This window comes from Enhydra lutris, unplaced genomic scaffold, assembly GCF_002288905.1.
Source record: "Enhydra lutris kenyoni isolate GAN:26980312 unplaced genomic scaffold, ASM228890v2 scaffoldscaffold91, whole genome shotgun sequence".
NCBI classification, from domain to species: domain Eukaryota; kingdom Metazoa; phylum Chordata; class Mammalia; order Carnivora; family Mustelidae; genus Enhydra; species Enhydra lutris.
Window position 1 is genome coordinate 3,279,512 of NW_019154175.1, and position 20,693 is coordinate 3,300,204.

General features: G+C 54.6%; 1 long non-coding RNA gene across 2 annotated transcripts; it reads left to right on the forward strand.

Moving 5' to 3' along the window:
- The first annotated feature begins 75 nt into the window (after window positions 1-75).
- Window positions 76-18,541, forward strand: LOC111162353. Of its 2 annotated transcripts, XR_002641572.1 has the most exons (5): window positions 76-209; window positions 305-382; window positions 3,189-3,358; window positions 4,463-4,615; window positions 14,179-18,541. It is a non-coding gene; the product is annotated as an uncharacterized LOC111162353 (long non-coding RNA). The 2 variants fall into 2 exon arrangements; XR_002641571.1 differs by having other exon boundaries at window positions 3,189-4,615.
- The last annotated feature ends 2,152 nt before the right edge of the window (window positions 18,542-20,693 follow it).

A 20,693-nucleotide genomic window follows, 5' to 3' on the forward strand; every position in this document is an offset into this window, starting at 1 on the left:
TTTTCTGACCTCTGTTTGCACCACTGGTATTTTCCATGACTCTTGGGCTCTACCGCACCCACCTGCGGCAGCCCGCCATCCTCTGTGGACCTTTGCGGATCCCCTTCACGAGAAGCAATCCTCGGAACCACCCTGGCTCCCTCCGGCCAAGCTCTCATACACTTCATCCTTCTTGGATGCTACTTTGGTTATCGTCTGGCTCTTTGTGTGTAAGTCCTACGGTCACCTATTAGATGGTGAGCTCCCAGAGGCGGGGGAACAAAGAAGGAAAGCACTTACCTATTTGGTGCCTTCCATTTGCCAGGTACCATGTCGGGCGATTTCTCAGAACTTGTTTCATGTATCATTTTCCGCAGCGCTGTGAGGGAGCGTCCCATGTCTGGTAAGTGTTCTGCTCACGATTAGAACTCCTGTTCTCCTCAGAGTCTTTGCATTTTTTTACCTATCAGTTCTCTGTGTCTGCAAAATGCCTCTTATGAGGTACATCCCCAGAACTTGTCTATTTAAGGAATTTTGTACATCCCTAATGCCGTATGGGGGTTTGGGTGGCCAACCTTCCTGAGCCCAGCGTCTGGGTCTTTTAGCATTCCGTGCTACCCTCCCTGTTACCCCGTTAACTTTCTCCTCTTCCTTGTGGTCAGGTTCATGCAAGATGATGGCTTTTTTTTTTTTTTTTCCTGTGGTAGCTGCAATTGGTGGATTAACAACCCTCAGTTGTCCTGGTCCCCTTCTTCCTAGAGGAGGAGGTGGAGGTGGGATGGTTGTAGCACCTTCAGAGCAGAAGGAGCTCCAGGACCCAGAATCAGTGGACCTCATACAAGGCAAGAAGCAGAGCCCTTGCACTTGGACTGCCCTAGGTTTGCATCTTGACCCTGCCTTGTCTTTCTGGGTGGTTCTTCTAGGGCTTTGTGATGTCAGTCAGTGACAGGGAGCCACCATAACCTACTACACAGAAATGCCTAATATATTGCCAAGCAGATAGGATCCCCGGAGAAAGTGATGCACGTCCCTTTCCCCTGCCCAGCTGTCTTATCGGGGCCTTTAGAAGGGACCATAGCAGGTGGCTGGAGAAGGAATGGGGGGAAGGGAGCTTGAGTGCCTTCAGGGGTATTGGAAGGTAGAGGCAGAGGAGGAGGTAGCCAGGCAGTCCACACCTGAAACCCACGAGGGGGTGCCTTCTCCCACCTGCATAAAGACCCCTTTAACGTCTGCATCGGGGCAGCGCTGGGGGAGCGGAGCCATGAGGACAGGGTGGGCAGTGGCAGAGTGAGGGTTAACCAGTGGTCCTACCGGGGAGCCTCGTGATGCCAGGTTAGTTTCCCTTCTTTCTGATGGCAGCGGTGGCTGCCTGCTTCCTGATGCCGTTGCATCCCGTGGGAGGGGAGCTGGGCACCTTGGAACCCCTCGTCACCAATTCTGGGGCTGCAGAACAGAGAGTGACGACAGCCCATGAGTCGTCAGCCGACGGCAGTGGGGACCCTGGTGACGACTGCTTTGTTGTTTTTTTCCTCTTTGGATGATGACTCAGTATGTCGGGAGCTGGGAGATGGAGCGCTCAGCCGAGTGGCCAGGGCGTTCTGTCAACATGAAAGCAGCAAGAACAGCTTGTCAGGGCTTGGAGCCGACCCCGGGGCTGGGGTCATTTTCAGGAAGGGCTTGGCAGAGAAGACCACTTCTGGGCATCGGGTTGGGGGTGACACCGCGTATCCCAGCGGGGCTCTGTGGACTCTTAAATTTTAGAAACCGAACAGAAAATGCAGCTGCTTGTGTTATTATTATGCGCTTGGCAAACAGAGCCACTTTTCAACCTCCTCTCACTCTTCCGCAACAAGAGACATCTTCTCAGGGCCAGAAAACCCTTTGGGATTTCTCACTGTGGCCTGGATAGAGGGTGAGTCCCATCTCAGGTATGGTGGGCCTCACAGTCCCTAGTGAGCCCTGACCTTCAGAGGCCCCAGGAGTAAGTGCCCATCATGGAGATGTGGCATCTTAAGTGTCCTCTGCTGGCGTCCCATGAAGATGGCGGGTCCGCATCACCAGCCTTGAGCTGAAGACTAGCTCTTGGGCAGTCTGCTTTAGTCTCCCCTTTCTTTATTGTCCCAAATCAGACTTCTCCCCTCCCCTTGCATCTTCCTCAGTTCATTCTTAGGAGAAAGAAACAGTGGGCCTCGAGTCCTTGACCTTTGTGCGTGTGTATGTGCGTCATCATGGCGGCTCAGAGTTCTAGGCTTTTCTCGAATCTGCAGCATTGCGCCAAGCGCACGTCAAATGCGCGTGACGTTCCCCCTTGCCCCGCCCGCCCAGCCCCGCCCAACCGTGCCCAACCATGCCCAGCAGTGCCTTCTCGGGAGCCAGAGAGACCTGGACCTCCATCGCCACCGAATCACAGGCAAGCCATTGCCCTCAGCATCTGGCTTCCCTTCTCTCCTGTTCTGTCTCCCTAGGCCATGGCTGGGGACAGAGAAGCCAACAACTTGTGGGTGGGGATTGAGGGATGGCAAGGTCTGGGACCACCCAGCCTACGCATCCCTTGTGCCATTTTTCAGCCGCATGCTTTCCTTAGATGATGCTTAGCACTGACGTTTGTCACTGAGCACCTCCTCCTCTCCCCCAAGGACCTCCGGGCATGACTCATTTGGGATCTTTTCAGGGAGTGGCTTTGGGGCCTTGGGAGCCAGAGGGAACAGGGAGACCTGGCTGAGGTCACTGTGGAGAGGTTCGCAGGGCAAAGGACAGGAGCCAGCTGTCCCTGCCCAGAGTGCAAAGGCAGCCCCAACCCCTTTGTGTCATGTCTTTTGAGTCTGAATAGAGAGCAACTTGACCTAAAAAAAATTGTATGTATGTGGTTGTTAGATCCTTTGTGTCTTTGTCCAGAAGCCGTGCATATGATGAGAGCCCAGATTCTGTAGTTCAGAGAGCTCTGTTGTCTCTCAGATTTGTTTTCCAAAAGAGATGTAGGCCCTCCTTGATGAGGCCCAGTGCCCAATGGGACTGGCCTTTCTTCAGGACAAGGGGCCCAACCTTGTCTCGTTTCTGCCATTGACGGGTGAGCAGTCGCTGAGGGTTAGGGTCCCAGGGCCACATATCAGCCCCAAACGGGACCCCGATCGGGGCCCGTGCAAAACATCACTCGTTTGGTGGGCCCTGAGAGCCGAGGCTACTGTCTCCTTTTCACTTCTTCCCCGCAGAGAACTCCGACGAGCTGAGCGATGTGAGAAGGTGACAGCCTCTTGGAGACTCACGTTAAGCTGAGGACGGAGCGGTGTGCAGAAGACGGCCATCAGAGGCCGAATGGAATGGCCCGTTTGCATTTATTTGGAGCAAAAGAAAGGAGAGGCCTGTCAGCCCGGCTCTGCAGGTTAAGTATTCGTCTGTGCTGTCTTCTTCCTTCTGATGTCGGAAGCCCTCGCTGTTTACTGAACCCACCCAGCTGCTGGGCCTTCTCCTTCCTTTCCCCGTAGACCCCTGCCCCCGGTCCTCCATCAGACAGGACGAGATCAATTTTCTAGTGCCTCTGGAGAGCTGCGGAGAGGCTAGATCTCAGTGTTTAGCCCCCGCACATCGCCCTCACATTCAGGAGAAGTCGATTTTTCCTAAGACGGAGCCAAAAGCCCATGTCCCTCAGTGCCGTGTTCTTAATGGGCCGATGGGAAGGGCCCTGCCTGCCCTCGCTGCCCCCAGCAGGGAGGAGAGGCTCTCAGCTGGCTGGCTGGGGGAGGACGGTCCTTGCCAGCATCTAGCGTGGTTCTCTGCCAAGTTCTAGCTCCAAATCTCTAGGCCGCTAGGAACCTAGACTATATATAGCATTGTGCTAAGCAATTCTTATCGGACATGTCTGCCCTCCCCTGCGGGAGAGGAGTCCTTCTCGCAGGGAACCAGAACCTCGAGAGTGTGAGCCATCATCTCTAAGGGGCCTTTCATTCCAGGAAGGGCTAATTGTCTGAGGCTGGTTCCGGAATGCCAAGCTTTCTTTCCTTTTCCTTCTTTCAGACGCTGATAGATCGGAAAGTCTGATGTGGGATGAGGGCCAGGCGGGCCTCATGGTTCTCGATGGATTTGGGGGCTTAGAGGAGGACAGTCTAGAGGCTGAAAGTGTGGCCGACGGCACGGAGTGGCCCGTGTCACCCACCAGCCTCCCACATGTCTTCTTGGTTTCCTGTTTGCCTTGCTTTGCCCAAGGATGTCTTTTGACCTCTCATGCTTCTTTTGGACCTCTTGTCTTCCCTGCCCTCCTCTACCTCTTCCTCCTCCTTCCTTTGATTTTCTTTAGGCTCTATGACGGCAGACGTGGCTCCGGGCATCCGGGAACTGTGTCTGCTCGCCGCCCTCACCCGCCGTTGGGGGTTTCAGGGAAATCTGCCTTTAGTCAGCCGTCCTCGGGAGGAGCTGGGTGGTGACTGCACATGTCATCCTTGGTGGTAGAGGGCAGAACGGGCTGGATATTTGCCGCCTCCTCTCGTAGGTGCTGTGGAGCCGCCAGTGTCTGTGGTTCTGTGATTCCGAGTGCCGATGGAGGGGGACATGATCTGGTCTTGTCAGTGAATCATCTCCAGGCTGCTTATTGGAAACCAGACGGTGCAAGAAAATGGGATTTAACCGCTTTGCTGCCTCCCAGGTAAGTCAGGTGTGGGCTACCGCTTCTGGCCTTCCCGTAGCCCCCTTCCTTCTCATGGCCACCATTTTCCTTAGTAAGGAATCCTCAAACATCTCCATTCAGAATCTCCCAAACAATGCCCTCTTCTTTCCATTCTCCCACTCCTGGCTTTTCTGTGAATGGGGTTAGTAACCAGCAAGGGCCTGGGGGAAGGGCCAGCCCAAGCGATCGTGTGGGAGATGGATTCGCTGCTGGGTGTGGCAGTCAGTCAGCAGAGCAGTGCGGCCTCGGTGACTGGTCTAGAACTCTCCTAGGCCCCCAGCATCCAGAGTGAGGTTCTGGGTTAGAGCCCCTTAGCTGCCGGGGAGCCTGCAGGCCTTCCCTTCCTTGTGTACCCCAGTGGGTGCTCGCTCTTACTCTAGATCCCTTTAGACTTGCTGGAATTTAGAGTGTGGGCTTGGTGGTGGGCTTCAGGGCCTGCTTGGCGGAGGGGTTGTTTTGGGGTTTTTTGTTTGTTTGTTTGAGTGATTGAATCACTTTCTTCCTCTGGGCCCTCATGGCCTTCACCTTAAAAAAAAAAAAAAAAAAAAAAAAATTCTGGGCCCAGTAAGCATTGCACAACATCTCTAAGCAGTTGACATAGAAATCTTTTTTCTCTGCCTCACTTGATGCTGGTCACAGTAATAGCGATGGTATTAAAAATGAAAATGGTCAGCAGAACAGGGACGGGAGTGGGGGTAGTCTGTCATGTTCTAGAGACAGCTCAGGAAGCGGACTGTAGGCGCTCACCCTTCTCCCGACCAGGAAGTCTCTCCTATGGAAGGCATGCCTGCAGTGTTCTGGGTGAGCAGGGTCAGGTTGGAATTAGCTGACAGCACATTTGTCTGGGGTCTCAAGATAAAAGGAATGGTGCTGGGCAGTTTTAAGATATGCTTGGCTAATTTTCGGAGGCACCCCTGGGATCCCACCTCTGCTCTTGTCTCATGGATGTCTCCCCACCCGCCTCCCACCACTGTCCGGAAAGGACTGGTCAATTCCGCCTGTCCGTGTGTCTTCTTCTCTTCTCTCCATTGGAGATGAGTCTGAGCTGGCGGTGAGCAGCCCGAGGTCCTCACCAAGTGAGGCATCGAGGGCTGTTGGGAAGAGTCTGGGTTCTCTCTCCTAAAGGAATCTGACAAGTCTTAGCCTCTCCAGCAGTAACGTAGGGAGGGATGTTGGGGTGTTGGGCCTGGAACACAAATAAAGAGGAGAGATGAGCTTGGGTGCACCTGGGGAGATGAGGAGGAGACGGCCAACTCCCTCGAGATGTGCCGGCTAGAGTCCGGCCAGTGCTGGCTGCCGGGCCAGGGCCAGCTGGGGCCATGGGCCGTGCTCGGGCACCCCTGCTCCCGTATGTGCGGTGCAGACCCGGGCCTGCCTTGGGGTCACCGCCGCTCCCATGCACAGCCCTGCCCTGCCCTTGGCAGGATTGAGATAACCAGAATGGGAAGCAAAGGGAAAGTCGGTTTGGCTCCCTGTGACGCACTTGTCTCTGGGGCCTCTGGTGTTTCCAGAATTGGAGGGCGGGGGGGATGGGGGGAACATCTCCCTGTTGATTTTCCTGTTTTCGATCCTCATTTAGTCCTCTCCTCCCTGCTTACCAGTCTGGTTTCCACTGACATGACACGGGCATTATGTCACAAGCCAAGCCGGAACAGTTGGCACCTCCTGAGAGGGGGACCAGGCCTCTCTGGCTCTTGGTTCTCAACCCTTGAAGTCCCTGCGGTCCGGGAGCCAGGAGGTGGTGTGGGGCCTTTCCGTCTGGGGTCCAGCAGAAGTGAAGGGAGCGGGTGGCGCTGGAGCCGTGGTGGTGTGGCTTGGCCAGGAGGTGTTGGGGAGGGACCCTGCCAGGGAGCCCGATTGGTCAGCACCTGCTCTGTCCCACTGAATCCTGGTCTGGTCAGGGCTGTGAACTGTTTAATGCATATCTTGGCTCTGTCCCCTGGCATGAGGGCCTCCGAGGCTGCAGCCCCGGCTTTAGAGAGGATGTGTATCTCGCGCTGGTCACTGTTTTGGGCACGTTGCCTCCCTGTGAGATATGTAAGAGATACTGCCTTTTCCACTAGCCGGCTGTCCGTGGGAGGCCCTCATTTTGCTTTGCTTTTCTGGGCCTTGGAGTGTCTGTGAAGAAAGCAGAGACTGGGGTTGGTTCCTTGCTGGCTTCTTTCGCGGGAGCTGCTCATGAGCTGATAAAGCCGGAGAACACCTCCGGGCCCCAAGATCTGCGCAGAGCCTGATACAGTAGTGTGGAGCCTGGGCAGGTGAACAGGGGCCTGGGGATGGAGAGAGGCATGTGGGGAACGGTTGTGCACTATCTGACCACAGGACCGAGGCCAGGATCCGGGGGTGAGGGTGAAGGGTATATGTCTCGTGTTCAACCAGCGTGGCCCTCTGCAGCCTGGAAGGGACCTATGTGTGCATGGAGCCGAGGTCAGGGTCTGTAATGAGGCGTGGGGGTGTGAGACAGGCCTCCCAGTGCAGTCCCAGGGAAGGGAAACTCACCTTCGTTAAGGGTCTCCTTTTGCTTATCTGATTTCATTCTTAGAGCAACCCCATGAAGGGGTGACTTCCCATCTCCCGTTAAAGAAACAGTCCATATTAAGTGACTTCACCAAGGTCACACACTTGGCCAGTGGGAACACCAAGATTTTAAACCCAGGCACCTCTGATTCCAAAGCCTGTATTTTCTCTTTACCCTCTTGGGTTGACTTCAGACGTTTGGGGGAGCTAATAAGACCGTCCAAGATTAGGCAGCCAGCAGAACGGATGGTGAACAGAGTGAAAGGCTGGGTATCTTGGGGAAGATGGCAGTGGGCGGTGACGGCTGTGCTTCCTCCCTTTTGGGGAAGGCCGAGCAGAGGCAGCTGGCTGTCGGCGCCCGCGAACAGACAGGGCCAAGCGTGGCAGATGCAGCCCTTCTCCAGACCCCCATTCAGCCCCTGCTCTCATGAGGTGTGCTTTCTGGTGTGGGGAGAGGTCATTCATGATGATGACAGAGGGAGTTGGGAAATCTGCGGAGCAGGCATAGCTGGAAAGGGGGACACCCACACGCATCCAAAGGGCCCAGGGATCCAGATGGTGGCCAAGGAGGGAATTTAAGAGGCTGGGGAAGCCATACTGATGGAGCCCCCAGAGTTCACAGTGATAGAGGGGCTAACCCCTCTCTTGTCCTAACAGCTAGAAAATTACCCAAGGTCCCCACAGCTTACAAGAACTTGCAGTCAGGGATCAAGACGGCGGTAGATCTCGAGCCTCTGGTCACCAGCAGACGAAGGTTTTTCTGTCAGCCACCCTCCCCAGGTGCCAACTGGTGGCTCTGCTGCAACCTTGTCCCTGTGCCCCTCTCTCATCCACACAGATAGGGGAACACTCGGGTTAAGTCTTCAGCGAGTCGCTGGTGAAGTAGGTGCCTGTGAGAGGCGGAAGTCAGCCCAGCCTCTCCGGCCTGAGCCTGGGGTTCCCACATCCTCATGATAGAGAAAGGGCAGGGGCAGGAGAGGGAGAAGTCCCCGTGTGCCGGAGGCTTGGATGAGTTGGGTGTCTTGAGAGGTTGAGGCAGGTTGGTGGCTGAAGGTGTTTCCAGTATGTGGGAGGGTTTTTCTGGCGTGTGCAGCTGCTGGACTCAGGGCTAGTTTACAGGGTAGACCTGGGGCTCGTGGTGTGTCTGGCCATGTGATTTTTCCCTCTTGGGCCCATGATCCAAGCCTGGCCCTCCTGGACCTCAGAGGATGCCACTTGCTGCTGAGGGGTGGGGGAGCTGATATCCACAAGGATGAGGTGTGGGTCTTGGGGTGTGGTTATGGGGACTCAGGGAAAGTGGGCCTAATGTGGTGTGGTGTAGAAGACTCAGCAGGCCCGCATTCTGGCCCTGGCTCCCTTGGTAAAATCTTACTCACTTTACGTCTTTGGGACTCAGTTTCATTATTTATAAATTGAGGGATTTGAACCAGAACCTTTTAGAAGACAGCTTGCCAACTCTGATGCAGGGGTTCCCTAGATGTTTCTGGAGGTATTTCTCAGGCAGAAGACTGAGAACAGCTACAGTCCTGTCTTCTGAAGAGATGCTGTCCCCATCCGTGAGGCCAGGTGGGTGGAGACAGTTTGCCCAGGACCTCCGGCTGCAAGCAGAAAGGGGCCACAGATTACATGAGGGTGACTGATGGAGCAAGGTCATCCAGGTGACATCTGGCTCCCACCTAGGGGCTTGTCTGCAGACAGGTGATGTGGGAGCTGCTGGGGGCTCTCTGTGTCACAGGGTCTAACTGGAGATGCCACCGTGCTCTATGAAAGAAATTCTGGGCTTTCTGGCCTTAAATCCTAGAGAGAACATGGGACTGCGGGTCAGGTGTCCCAGGCTTTCCCTCTTCAGGGTCTGTGCCTCTTGCTGTCAGGAAGTTTTCCTTTATATGTAGCCATCTTTTCTCATGTGGTTGTTGAAACTCTTCTATTTAAAAAAAAAAAAAGAAAAAGAAAAGAAAAAAGGACAAGGAAAAGAAAAAGAAAAAAGGTGAAAAGAAAAAAACAAAAACAAAAATATCTCCAAGCCACCCATTCCATTTTGACTTTTTAGTACGGAGTCACTCTTCAAAAGGTAGCAAAAACAAAGCACGTGCAGGCGAGCTCAGGGTCCCAGGCCCTCACAAGCCAGCACGGTGGCCTCCGTCCCCAGTGGCCAGCCCTGCTCTGAGACTGTGTGGGTGGGGTTGGGGCTGGGGCTGCGGATTCCTGCCACACAAGCCACCAAACAGAATGCAGAGTTTTAAAATCAGCACCATTGCTTCAAGACACTGTCCACGTGCCGCTTTGCTGGACTCTTACACGGGCCTCGGAGATGTGAGTCCACCCCGTCTCGCCCCGAGTGGTGCGGCAAACAGGACTTTGGGCCAGGATTCAGGCAGGAGCTGAAGCGATTGGTGACCTGACGTCTTGTGCATACCATGCGATGGTCTGCAGCTCTTTTCCGATTTGCTAGTTCATTTGGTCCTCACGCTGCCTGTGAGGGTGGGTGGTGGGATCCCCACAGTCGCTGCAACTGAGCCACAGCCTTGCTAAGATCCACTTATACCTGCTGAGTTGGGGTCCCCCACCCAGGTCCCCCGACTCCAGATGTCATTTCCTTGGGTTTTAGTTGTTGTTCCACTGACCGGCGGTCCAGGGACAGGGAATGGCCTTGGGCAGCTGACTTGATCTCTGTAGGTCGAAGATCGCTTTCCTATGCACCAAATGGGGAAGGGAGCCTCAGAATGTCCAGCTTCTTCTGTTCTCAGATTCTTTCGGCTTCTTGGAGCTCTTGGGAAACCTGGCGTGCACTCCTTGGCCAGGAATCCAGCCATTCCCCATGTGTTTCTGGTGAGACTGCCTACGTTTGGAAGCTTCTGGAATTATGCGGTGCTTCTCAAACCGTTCCGACACATTTGTAGGGCATTAGTGCACGTGCATATAGTCCTTTCTCTAGTCCTGAGCTAGACTTCTGCTAAGTCTAGCTCACTTAGAAATAAGGCTTTCTTATGGGATCTGGGAGATTTTTCCCAGCAGACCGATAAGGGAGGCCCAGAGCTTTGCCTAGCCTGAGCGTTGTGTGGCTGTTCTCTCTGCTGGCTAATCAGCCCCCGCTGGAAGTATTGGCTAAGGGACAGTGTGAGATACTGGAACCACTAGCTTCAGCTCTGGCTGTTGCTTCCTGACAGAGTTGAAAAAGTAGGCCTTACCCATGGAGAGGAAGGAAAGTCAGAGAACGCCTAGACGTCCGTGTTCCCGGATCCTGCGTGTAAGCCCGCTCTCTGTGAGGGGGGGACAAGGCACAGCTCAGACTGGTCGTCCTCTTGTCCATGTGGCCCTCTGAGTGGCTTTTGCTCAGAGAGACCCAGAGCCTATATGAAGGGGCAGAGAAGTGTTTGTCTTTATTTAGAGCGCACTAACACAGGATGGTTTAGGCTCTGCCTGGGCATGAATCCAAAGGATTAGGGCTGGACAGGGGGCAGTGTGCATACGTCTGTCTGTTTGTATTCCTCGGATGCAGCCTTGGCTCACAGAGAAGCCGTATCATGGGAAATCCACAGGGCAGTGGTTTTGCTGGACAAAGCTTCTGATAACTATTGTGTGAAGATTTGTCATACGACATCCAGAACTTTCTGTTCTCCCAGAGGGTGGGAAGGAGGATGGCAGAACCCAAAGCCGGGAGGTGATCTAGACCAGACTTCAGGGAGAACTGTGGTGGCCCTTTGCTGAGGGCTTCCAAAGAAACACAGAGCCTCTTTATCTGAGAAGAGAGACTGGATGTCCCTGACAAGGTCCCTCCCGTCCCAAGTCTGTGGGGCTCTGAGACTGTCCCTAGAACAGCATGAGCTTTGGGTGCCAGGACCTAGAGCAGGCTCCGTTTTTTCTTTCTGCCTCGGAGGCCAGCCTGACCTGGGTCGGGGCACAGGAGCATTGGGCCAGCAGTTGTACCCTTGTTTCCTCATGCAGACAGAACTTCTGGAACTGACCCTCTAGGACTAATACTATTTGTAAATAAAAAAAGAGGAGATAGCCAGGTTGTCCCCCATTGCTGTCTGGGAAGAGCCCTGAGCTGCTCTAAACCTGTATTTGAACTGCTGCTGCCCCCCGCCCCATGCTGCTTCCCCCAGCCCTAGGGAGCTTCCAGAGAAGGCCCTGGAGAGGTGAAGGAGTGGGGGCTGGGCCAGGAGGCAGGGCCAGACAGGGTTTGCTGGGAAGAGGGTCGGAGGTGGAAGGAGGACTGTCTCAGGGCAGGTCCACGGCTCTGGGACCCATGATGCTGCCTGCCACGCCAGAGGCACACACATGTGCCCCCATGGGCTACTATTTATTGGGAACCCCGGAGTCTGAAATAAACCAGTTAATGGCTGAACGAGGGTTATTTTCATGGGGATAATCGTATATCCTTTTGTGTTATTCCTGTCTGCAGATTTAGCATCTGAAGGCCTGACGGGTTGGGGACATTTCCCTGGACCCTCCTGTCTGTAAAATCATGCTTATTTTATGTTGATTTTCTTTCCCCTCTCCTTCCTGTTTCCTGCTCTCACATAGTCCTTAGAAACACCTGAGTATTTGTCTGCACACTTGTGTTCCTGTCTCCTGGGGGTACCGTTCTTCCAGGCTCTGACAACATTGAATGTATTACTTTCCTTCCACATGTGAACAGACCGCAGGCTCACTGCAGAGGGGAGTCGTCTCTGAGATGGGGCAGCCGTCCCCAGAAACCTCCTTTCCACCTCATTCTTGAGCAGGCCATCGGGAGCCCCGGGGAGATGAGATCAAGGCCCCTCAGCTGGGCCCAGCTCGGCCCCCCATCATGCTTCCTATTTGGGGGGGGTGGCGGCTCAGGCATGAATCCCCCACCCCCAACACTGTTAGCTCTTTCTTCTTTTCTGAACCCTGAGTAGTGACCTTGAAGGTCTGAGACCACGTGTCACCCTGCTGGGTGAGGATGACCTAGAGGGACAGGGACAGAGGGGAAGGGAACCCATGCTCCTGGCCACTGGCCTCTCTCCAAGACAGGTGAACTCTGTGTCCAGAGAGGAACTCATTTAATCTTTTGGCCTTAATGAAAGTTGTTTGTATTTTCTCTCCCTCACTCTTCTCCCTCCTCTTTCTCCCTCAACTCCCCCCCTCCGCCCTCCAGCCTCCAAAAGAATTTAATCTGCTGGACAACAAACAATACTGTTATAAAACTTTAAAAACAAGAGGGTGAGGCCTCCCTGACAAGGAGAAGGGCATGCCGGGTAACGGCAGCGGGAGCCTGCCAGGCCCAGGACGGAGCCGGGCGAGGGCCCAATTGGCCGGGTACCTGGGCGCCTGCCCCTGCCCAGCCCACCAGCCAAGCCATCCCCAGTCCAGAGGGGAAGGCACCGAAACAAAAGCAGGGGCAGAGAAGCTCCCAAAAAGGGGAAGTTGTATGTGTTCCCCTCTCTCTGATCTGATGGGAGTGTTCTAGACTGTGAAACTTCCTCCTCCCCCCTCTCCCGGTCCTCCCTCCCCCTTTGCCCTCCCTCTGCCTGCCTCCTCCTGCCACTGTCTGTTCCAGGTCCTGAGACTGGCGGGCCAGGCCCCGATAACAGAACAGGGCCGGCCTGCCGTGCAGGTACAGACCCCCGCCAGCTGCGGCAGGGGAGACAAGCAGGAAAGGTGCCCCGGGTTGGCTTTGGACTCTGGACATACCCTCTGTGTGCCCAGGCTTTCTGCCCCTAGCTAGGAAAGTGGAACCATGTTACGGGTTGTGGCCTGGTCCCTGTGCTGCACCAGCTGTGTGCCCCAGTATCGGGTAGAGCCACCACTCGGCTCGTCAGTCTGTCCCCAGAGGCCTGATGCCTGTGGGGGCCCATGCTCCAGGGAGGCTGTGGGGCCTGGGGCCTGTGGCAGGGGGCCTGCTCTCCCCCCAGGAGGAGCAGGGGCTAAGCTAGGGAGCCCTGGAGCCCCAGAGACATGCTGCCAGCAGCAGGCAGGCACAGGGTCCTGTGAGTGGGGGTATCTGGTGGGGTGCCACGTCTGCTAGTTACTCTTGGTGTTGAAGGAGTGGGTGACCCAGCTCCACTTGGGGGAGGGGAAAGCTGGGCTCTAGCCCATCTCCCTCCAGCCTTCCCAGTTAGATTTCACCTGAGACTGAAATTTCCCTGCCACATCCATCTTGCCTGCTTGGAGCACTGCTTGGGAGTGATGAGGGGGAAGGAGCAGTGGTCTGCCTTCAGCTGGGGGTTGTTTGGACTTGTGAACTGTGGGGTGGGTGTTGTGTCTGTGTAACGGGCTGTAGGCATGCTCGCTTTTCCTCTTGTGGGAAACAGTTCAGGGCTGGGCCCATCGTCCTCTGTCTGAGCAGAGCCACTCTCTGGGGAAACATGGGGACCTGCTGCCCCCCACACCCCACAGCTTCCCAAGGCATCCCATCCTCACAGCCAGCCGGCGATTCCAACCTTGGGCCTGTACTGAATCTGGGAGATTTCCAGGTGCAGGTCTTCATCGATGGTGTCAAGGAAGGGACAGAGAACCGAATTTTGTGGAAAGCAGCCGCCTGGGCACTTGGGCCTCTGAACGCCTTCCCCAGGGAAAACCAGAGTTGGTGAGGCTGGGTCCACGTGAGCAGAGAAGGCTGCGACCTCTTGCCCTGTTACCTCCACAGACATTGGAGGGGCTCCGTGGGTCTCGAGCGTGCCGTTCCCACTTCAGGATCCAGGCTCTGGAAAGTGCACTGATCCCCAGATGCTGAGCCGATCTTTTGGGGGGCTGAGCAGCCAGGGAAAGAGCTCCTTGTTCTCCTCCTCCCCGGCCCTCCACACACGTACCCTTCATTTTATCACCCTTTCCTCTGATTCATTAACCACAGCTAGTTGGCACCAGGCCCCACCCTGACAGCTCAAGACAAAATGTCCAGGACACTGGGTCTGGCCTGGGGCCTAGGGACAGGAAGCTGGGTCCTTGGCACATACAATGGGCTAGGACCAGTCTGGGGGGCAGAACGGACCCTATCTTCAAAAGGGTCTCCCCCGGCCCCAGGCCCCTCTCTCACCAAGATGACTCTCCCTCACTCCCAGGAGCCTCGGAACCAGCATTCTGGGTGGCAGGAACACTGCCGAGCTGGGCCGGGCTTCCGCCGCCCCTCCCCCTCGCTGGCTGGAGCTGGCGTCAGTCATGTAAGTAGCCGTGACTCAGCACCCAGCCCGGGCGGGAGGGAGAAGCTGCTGCCTCGCAGGAACCTTCCCAGCGCTCTGGATTTGAACATGTCCTGGTCACACAGAACCAGCCGGCGGCATCAGCTTCCTGGGGGCGTGTGTCTCTTGGCTCGGTGGGTTTGCTTATGGATCTCATAAACCAGGATTCCTCCTCTGCTCTCCATTTTCCTCCCATGTTACTTTGTGGGTGCCAGACCTGGCATGGGGTTTTTAGGACTTTAAAAGACACAGCATTATTTCTAGAAGGCAGTAGAAGCTCTCTTTGAAATCTCCAGACTGCACTTGAACCCATGGCCCACGAGTTCTGTCTATTTAACCCTTGGATGTTTTTGTTTGGCCTACACAGAGTTTTTGTTAATTTTTTTTTTTAATGTATCTGATTTGCATGCCTTTAGACAAAACACAGCCTCTCCGGGTCCCTACTCCTGCCGCGCACGCTGCTGCTGCTTCTGTCCTAGTTCCTGTCCCAGCCCTGGAGCATTTGAATGCACTGACACCAGGCCTTGTGAGCCCTCCTGCTTTTCAGAACTGTGGTCCATTCCGGGGAAGTGCAGGCCCCTGCTCTCAAGAGTCTGGGCTGAGCAGGAATTAAAGCCACTGTGTTCTGATTCACTGTGTGGTGACCTTTCCTCCACCCTCAGTCCCTGCCCAGGCAGAGGAGTGTCCTAGGCAGGAGGGCATGGAAAAACCTCCAAATAGAATGTCTGCCCAGAAATGGATGGGGGCCTCAGCAGGCTGCCCAAACCCTCTTCCCGCGCACGGTGGCACCTCCCCGAGTTGACATACCCACCCCCCACGCTGGGCAGTTTTCCTTCCTGGACAGCGCACCAAACCCTTCCCACTGGCCAGTTTGCATGGGACCATTAGGCCAGGCCGAGTCCCTGCAGGCTGGGGCTTCGACGGGCTGCCTTCCTACAGATCGAGGTGGCCATCGAGCTGGGTGCCAGGGAGCCCAAGCCCCTTCCAGCCCCCATCCAACCACCCCGCTATACCCAGCTCGGGAACGAAAACACCAGCTGGCTTCAGGTAAGTGAGTCATTGCTTGGCAGACTTTGTGAGAGAAGCCTGGTTCTTTTGGGAGGGCTGAGACCTGCATAGACTCTTGTATCCATTGGGTGGAGGAGCAGAGGGTTTTGGTACTAAGATTACTTTCTTTCCCTCTTCTTGTGTTAGAGTGTTTATGATGATGTGTTCTGAATGATGGCTGTCTTTCTCCAGAGAACTGAGTATCGTAGAACTCGGGCACTGTGAGCCCAAACTCTGGGTCGTGGTCCTTAGTTCCCTCAGTGACAGTTGGTCCTCTGCAATGCCCTCCCGCCCCGAACTCTGGCCTGATGCTCCCTGGGTAGCAGGAGAGACAGTCATTAATCACCCTGATGACCACGTGACATCTGTATGTCCTGAAGGACAAGAACTAGGTGCTGTGAGAGGGTGTGACAGAATGCTTGGCTCACCCGGAAAGCTTCAGGTGACCTGCGTTACCTGGGGGAGGGTTGATGCGTGGTTGCTCTGGGAGGGTAGACAGAGAATGTTCCAGAAAGAGGGAGCAATGTATGCAGAGGCCTGCTGGGGGAGGACAGGGGCCGTCTGGATGACTGTTTACCTGTGTGACAACACGCTGGGAAAAGTTCTGTGGATACTGGCAGTTGGAAGTGGCTAAGAAGGAAGAGTCCACCTGGGGTCAGAGGCAGAAAAGCTGAGAAAGACCAAATGTAGAGCTCCAACCACCTCATGTTATAGGATCCCATGAAAATGACTATCCTTTATCAGTAACTTCCTGACCTTACAACCCTGCAAGTTACCTGCTTCCTGGGGCCCAGCTGTTGACTGCAGGTGTCCTTGATCAGAGCTGCTGCCCTGCTTCCTATCAGTGGCTGAGGCCGTGCAAAGGCCCTGGGCTCCGAGCCCAGTGCTAGGGTCAGAATCTGGAGTCCAGCACAGGCATCGTGGGCAGTTCCTCTCCAGCACCTTCCCCTACCACAGCCATGCTATGAGTGCGGGAGGACACAGGAGGCTAGCTCCCAGCCCCGGGACCCCTGCAGAACCAGGGGGCCTGTCTCACCCCAAGTTAAACATGTTGTCAGTCACATCCACGGCCATGTACAAACATTGCCTAGGACTACCCACCTCCCCGCCCACGCCCCGCCTCAACCTTGCTCACAGTTGAGTTCAAGAACAGAATGAGACTGTGGACCAGCCTGGAGCAGGCACAGTAGGCCCAGGAGCAGTAGCACAGGACTGTGGGGTTAGATCTGGGATCTGCACCATGTGTTGGTCACATGGCCGTGGGCGAGTTACTAAAGCATAAGGAGCATTTTCTCCAGCAGGCGTGGGAACAGTACATGCTTCCCGGGACTGACACGGTTAAACCACACACCTCAGTGTTCAAATTTTATTTCTTCCTCTTTCCTGGAGCAGTGCATGCTGTCATTTCCAGGAGCTACAATAAATATGGGCCTGTCTCTACCACGGAGCTGGTAGCCCGAAAGGTACAGATTCCACTCTCTCTTTCCTTGGTTGTGCTGTCCCAGGAAAATACATGCTTTCTCAGCTTCAAACAACCAGAAACAACCCATTTAGGAGATGAGAAATCTAATTTGAAGACGATGCAAATCTTATTTTTCAGACAAATTCTGAAAACATACACACACACAACTCCGTTCTCCTGTTAGAGGATTATCTACTTAACACAGCTTTAGAACATCACATTTTTTTGTGTCAGGGCTGAGAATAAGTAAGAGTGCCAATGTTCTGAGCCTTACGTAAGGCCGGGAAGGAGGAGCCTGAGCTCTTTCTGAGGAAGGCGTATGGAAGGGCTGCCCAGGGCGGGGTGAAACCCCGCTCTGCGTACTGGATAGAGCCTGGTGGCAGACAGGGGGCTTGTTTCCTGATGAGGTGAGATAGGATCGGAAAGCCCTTTGCGCACTGTGAAATATTTAATACAGCAGGATGGTGCTAATGAGGCTATCAGTGCATTTTAATAATAGCTCTGGGAGACTTGATTTTATCCTATAGCTAATACTCTGTTACGACCCGTTGTGGAATTAAACTGCATTAACTAGACTTCGTGAGTTGTGTATGGCCACGGGGTGTGTGAAGCCTCGCCGCGCCGTCAGCCGTCCTGCAGCACCCCTGGGGAGCTCTTCGCTGGGCCTTTCTCACGGTTGGTGACGTCACGTCCCAAGTGGAACCACAAGAAGACCTCCCTCCCTCCTCGGGGCAGAGCCTGCGGCTTCCGATGTCATCTTCCTCCTTTCTTCAATGAGATCCTCTTCTTCTGGAAGCTGGTTTCACATGGTGGCTTAGATTTTTCCATCTTTGTATCTAGCACCATTTGAAATCAGTGTTTTAGGAGTAAGAATTGCAGCGCAGCGAAGGGCCACCAGCAGAGGAGCCTCCGCGGGTGGGAAGGGCGCCCTCCGCCTGCCACCTGAGCCGGCTCAAGAAAGGAAGACCTTGCAGAAGAGGAGGCACCCTCGCGTATGTGGGCTGTGCAGGGGTGACGGCGCGGGGCGGGTGTGATGTTTAAAAAAAAATTCCGCATCTGAGCAGGGGCAGACGCGGTGCCGGCTCCTAGCAGCCCCCGGGGCTCACCTGCCCATCGGGCCTTGGAACACAGAGGTGGGGCCATGCTCCATGCGGAGCTCGATTGTACCAGGGGAGGGGCGAGGCTGTGTACCCGGAGGACGGTCCCATCCGCGTCAGCACTGCGCCTGCTCCAGACGCCCGGGAACATTCCGCTGCTGTGGCAGTGCGGCTGGAATCGGACTCGCCACCTGCAAGGTCATGTGCGGGACCCCTGGGAGCACCAACGGACCCATCTCTTACACAGGCTGACCGATTTCTCCTGGTGTTCAGAGTCTGTTTTTGTCTAGCACCATTTGAAATCGGTTATGATGTAGGGGGAAAAGCAGCGGCCCCGAAGCCTCGTGCCGGCTCTGGGGAGCCACCGCCTGCGGTTTCCTGGAGGACCCACGGGCAGAGAGTGCGCAAGGACCACCGCGCGCCGTTTCCCCTAACTTCTTTAACTGCATTTATGATCCCTTACTGCAGAGGTAAGAGAGAACCGAATGTATTTTGAGAAATGGCTGTGCTGTATCTGGTGTCCGGGTTGCATGGTGCTGGAAGGTGGTAGGTGCCACCCATGCGATCAGTGGTTGCTGTTGAATTCTCCTTCTGTGACGGGTCTGTTGGTGCTCCTGCCTGAATAAATATTTCCCTCTAGTCAAGTTGTCACGTCTCTGTTTTTCATCTGTCATTGCCTCCATACTTCCGTGATAAGTGGGGTCCGTGTAGGGTTGGCCGCTTCCTAAGCATTTGAGAAGCCAGCCCGGTAGGACAAGGATGGAATTCTGTGAGCCAAGAAACATAAACGAGAGAAAAGATCCCAGAAAGGAGACGTTCCAGCCTGGGCCGAGGGATGCTGCTCATGGAAGGGGAAACCGAGGCTGGTTCCCAACGGCCCCAGCCTTGGCACCTCGGTGGCCCTTGATCCTTTGAGAAATTTTGCTGACCTGAATACACTTGCCCTACGGCTGGTAAAGAAGAGCACTAAGGGGCGCCTGGGTGGCTCAGTGGGTTAAGCCGCTGCCTTCGGCTCGGGTCATGATCTCGGGGTCCTGGGATCGAGTCCCGCATCGGGCTCTCTGCTCAGCAGGGAGCCTGCTTCCCTCTCTCTCTCTCTGCCTGCTTCTCTGCCTACTTGTGATCTCTCTCTGTCAAATAAATAAATAAAATTAAAAAAAAAAAAAAAAAAAGAAGAGCACTAAGGACTCCCCGTACTTATAAAAGACGCGGGAGGTCTACTTCTGGTGCGCAGTCTCCGTGAACCCTTGAAGACAGGGTGAACCTGTTCTGGAAAGATATTCAAAAGATTAGGCAGATTTGACTTCATGGGGGGGGGAAGGTGAGACCGGGGGAATCTGCAGGTCAGAGGGCTGTGGCCCCTTAAGTGAGCGTTTTGCACCAGACCCGCAGGGCCGCCTGTGAGCTGCCTGCAGCACCTGCCTTTCATGCCTGTGGTTCACGAGAAGTGGTGGCAACTCTACTGCCCGGGGGAATATTTCCCAAGTCTGCACCCCCAGATGGCTGCCGCGCCTGGTGGGGTGGGGATGGGGGGCGGTACAGCCTTTGCTGGGAACCCTGCCTGGGGAACGTGCCACACCCCCTCACTGCAGCTGCCGTGCTATTTAGGGCTGTTGAGTGAAGAATCCATGTGCTGGTCCCCAGGATGGGATGGTGAGAATCGTTAGGACCCATGATTGTTTTACTCCCTTTTTGGCTAAGCTAGATACACTAAGACCTGTGTATGGCCCAATGGCCACAGTTCAGCCAGCATTCGGTTCCTCTCCCATGTCCCAAGCCCCAGCCTCAGTATTCCCCGTGGAACGAGTAAACAACATGGATTCTGGTCCCCAAATGCTCTCTAGAAATGCTAGAAAATCAAGTTTCGGATCCAAGCACAAAAACCATAACTCGAGACCTCTTTTCTGTAAAGGTGACGGAGTCCTTCAACAGTGCCACACAGCTAGGTCATGAGAAGCAAAACACATGTCCCACGTGACCAGGGTGCCTCACAGAGGATCCATTAGCTTTATTTAACGAGATGCTACAGCCTTTTACCGAAAATTGCCATCTCAAGGTGGTATTTCATAACAATTCAGTAAGCAGAATGTTTCTTCTGGAGAGATCTTGAACCTAGTGTTTGGGGCCATGCTCTCCAGTTAGAAAGTGCCGGGTCAGACATGAGTCCCCATTATCACCTCTTCTTTTGTTTGTTTTATCATCTCTTTAGCTGTGGGTGTGTAGGTGGAGAGGGAGGACTGGACAGAAGCCTCACGAACCTTGTAAACTGGCACATACTTCCAGTCTGTGGAAATGAGTGCCGGTGATACAAATCCAATCTGACCAATTTAGGCAAGACAGAATGTGTTAAGTCTTGTACCTGATAATTCCTATAAGATGTTGGCCCTGGCCTGCAAGAAGGAGCTGGCGTATGGTGCCAGGGGCTACTTGAAGACTAGGCTGTCCATACATGGGGCAAGGTTAAGGGCTTTCCTTGAACACAAGAGGAGTTACAATTTGGGTTTATTCTTAGTAGTGCTCCACACACTGTAACTTCTAAACAGACTCACCAGGAGCCTTTCAATTAGTGATTCTTAGGTTCCCCCCAATACGGGCTCTGGCTATACCGTTCCAGGATTGGACCTACATTTTTGTTCTAGTTTCCCCAGGTGACTCTCAGATGCAGCCACTGTCAAGAGCCACCCCTCTGTGGTCTTGCTTTCCTACTCAAATGGTGCTGTGAGGACCCCTAGCACAGGTGTGTATTTCCGGAAACAAATGCAGCAACTTGGGGTTGGTCTTCGTCTCCTTGT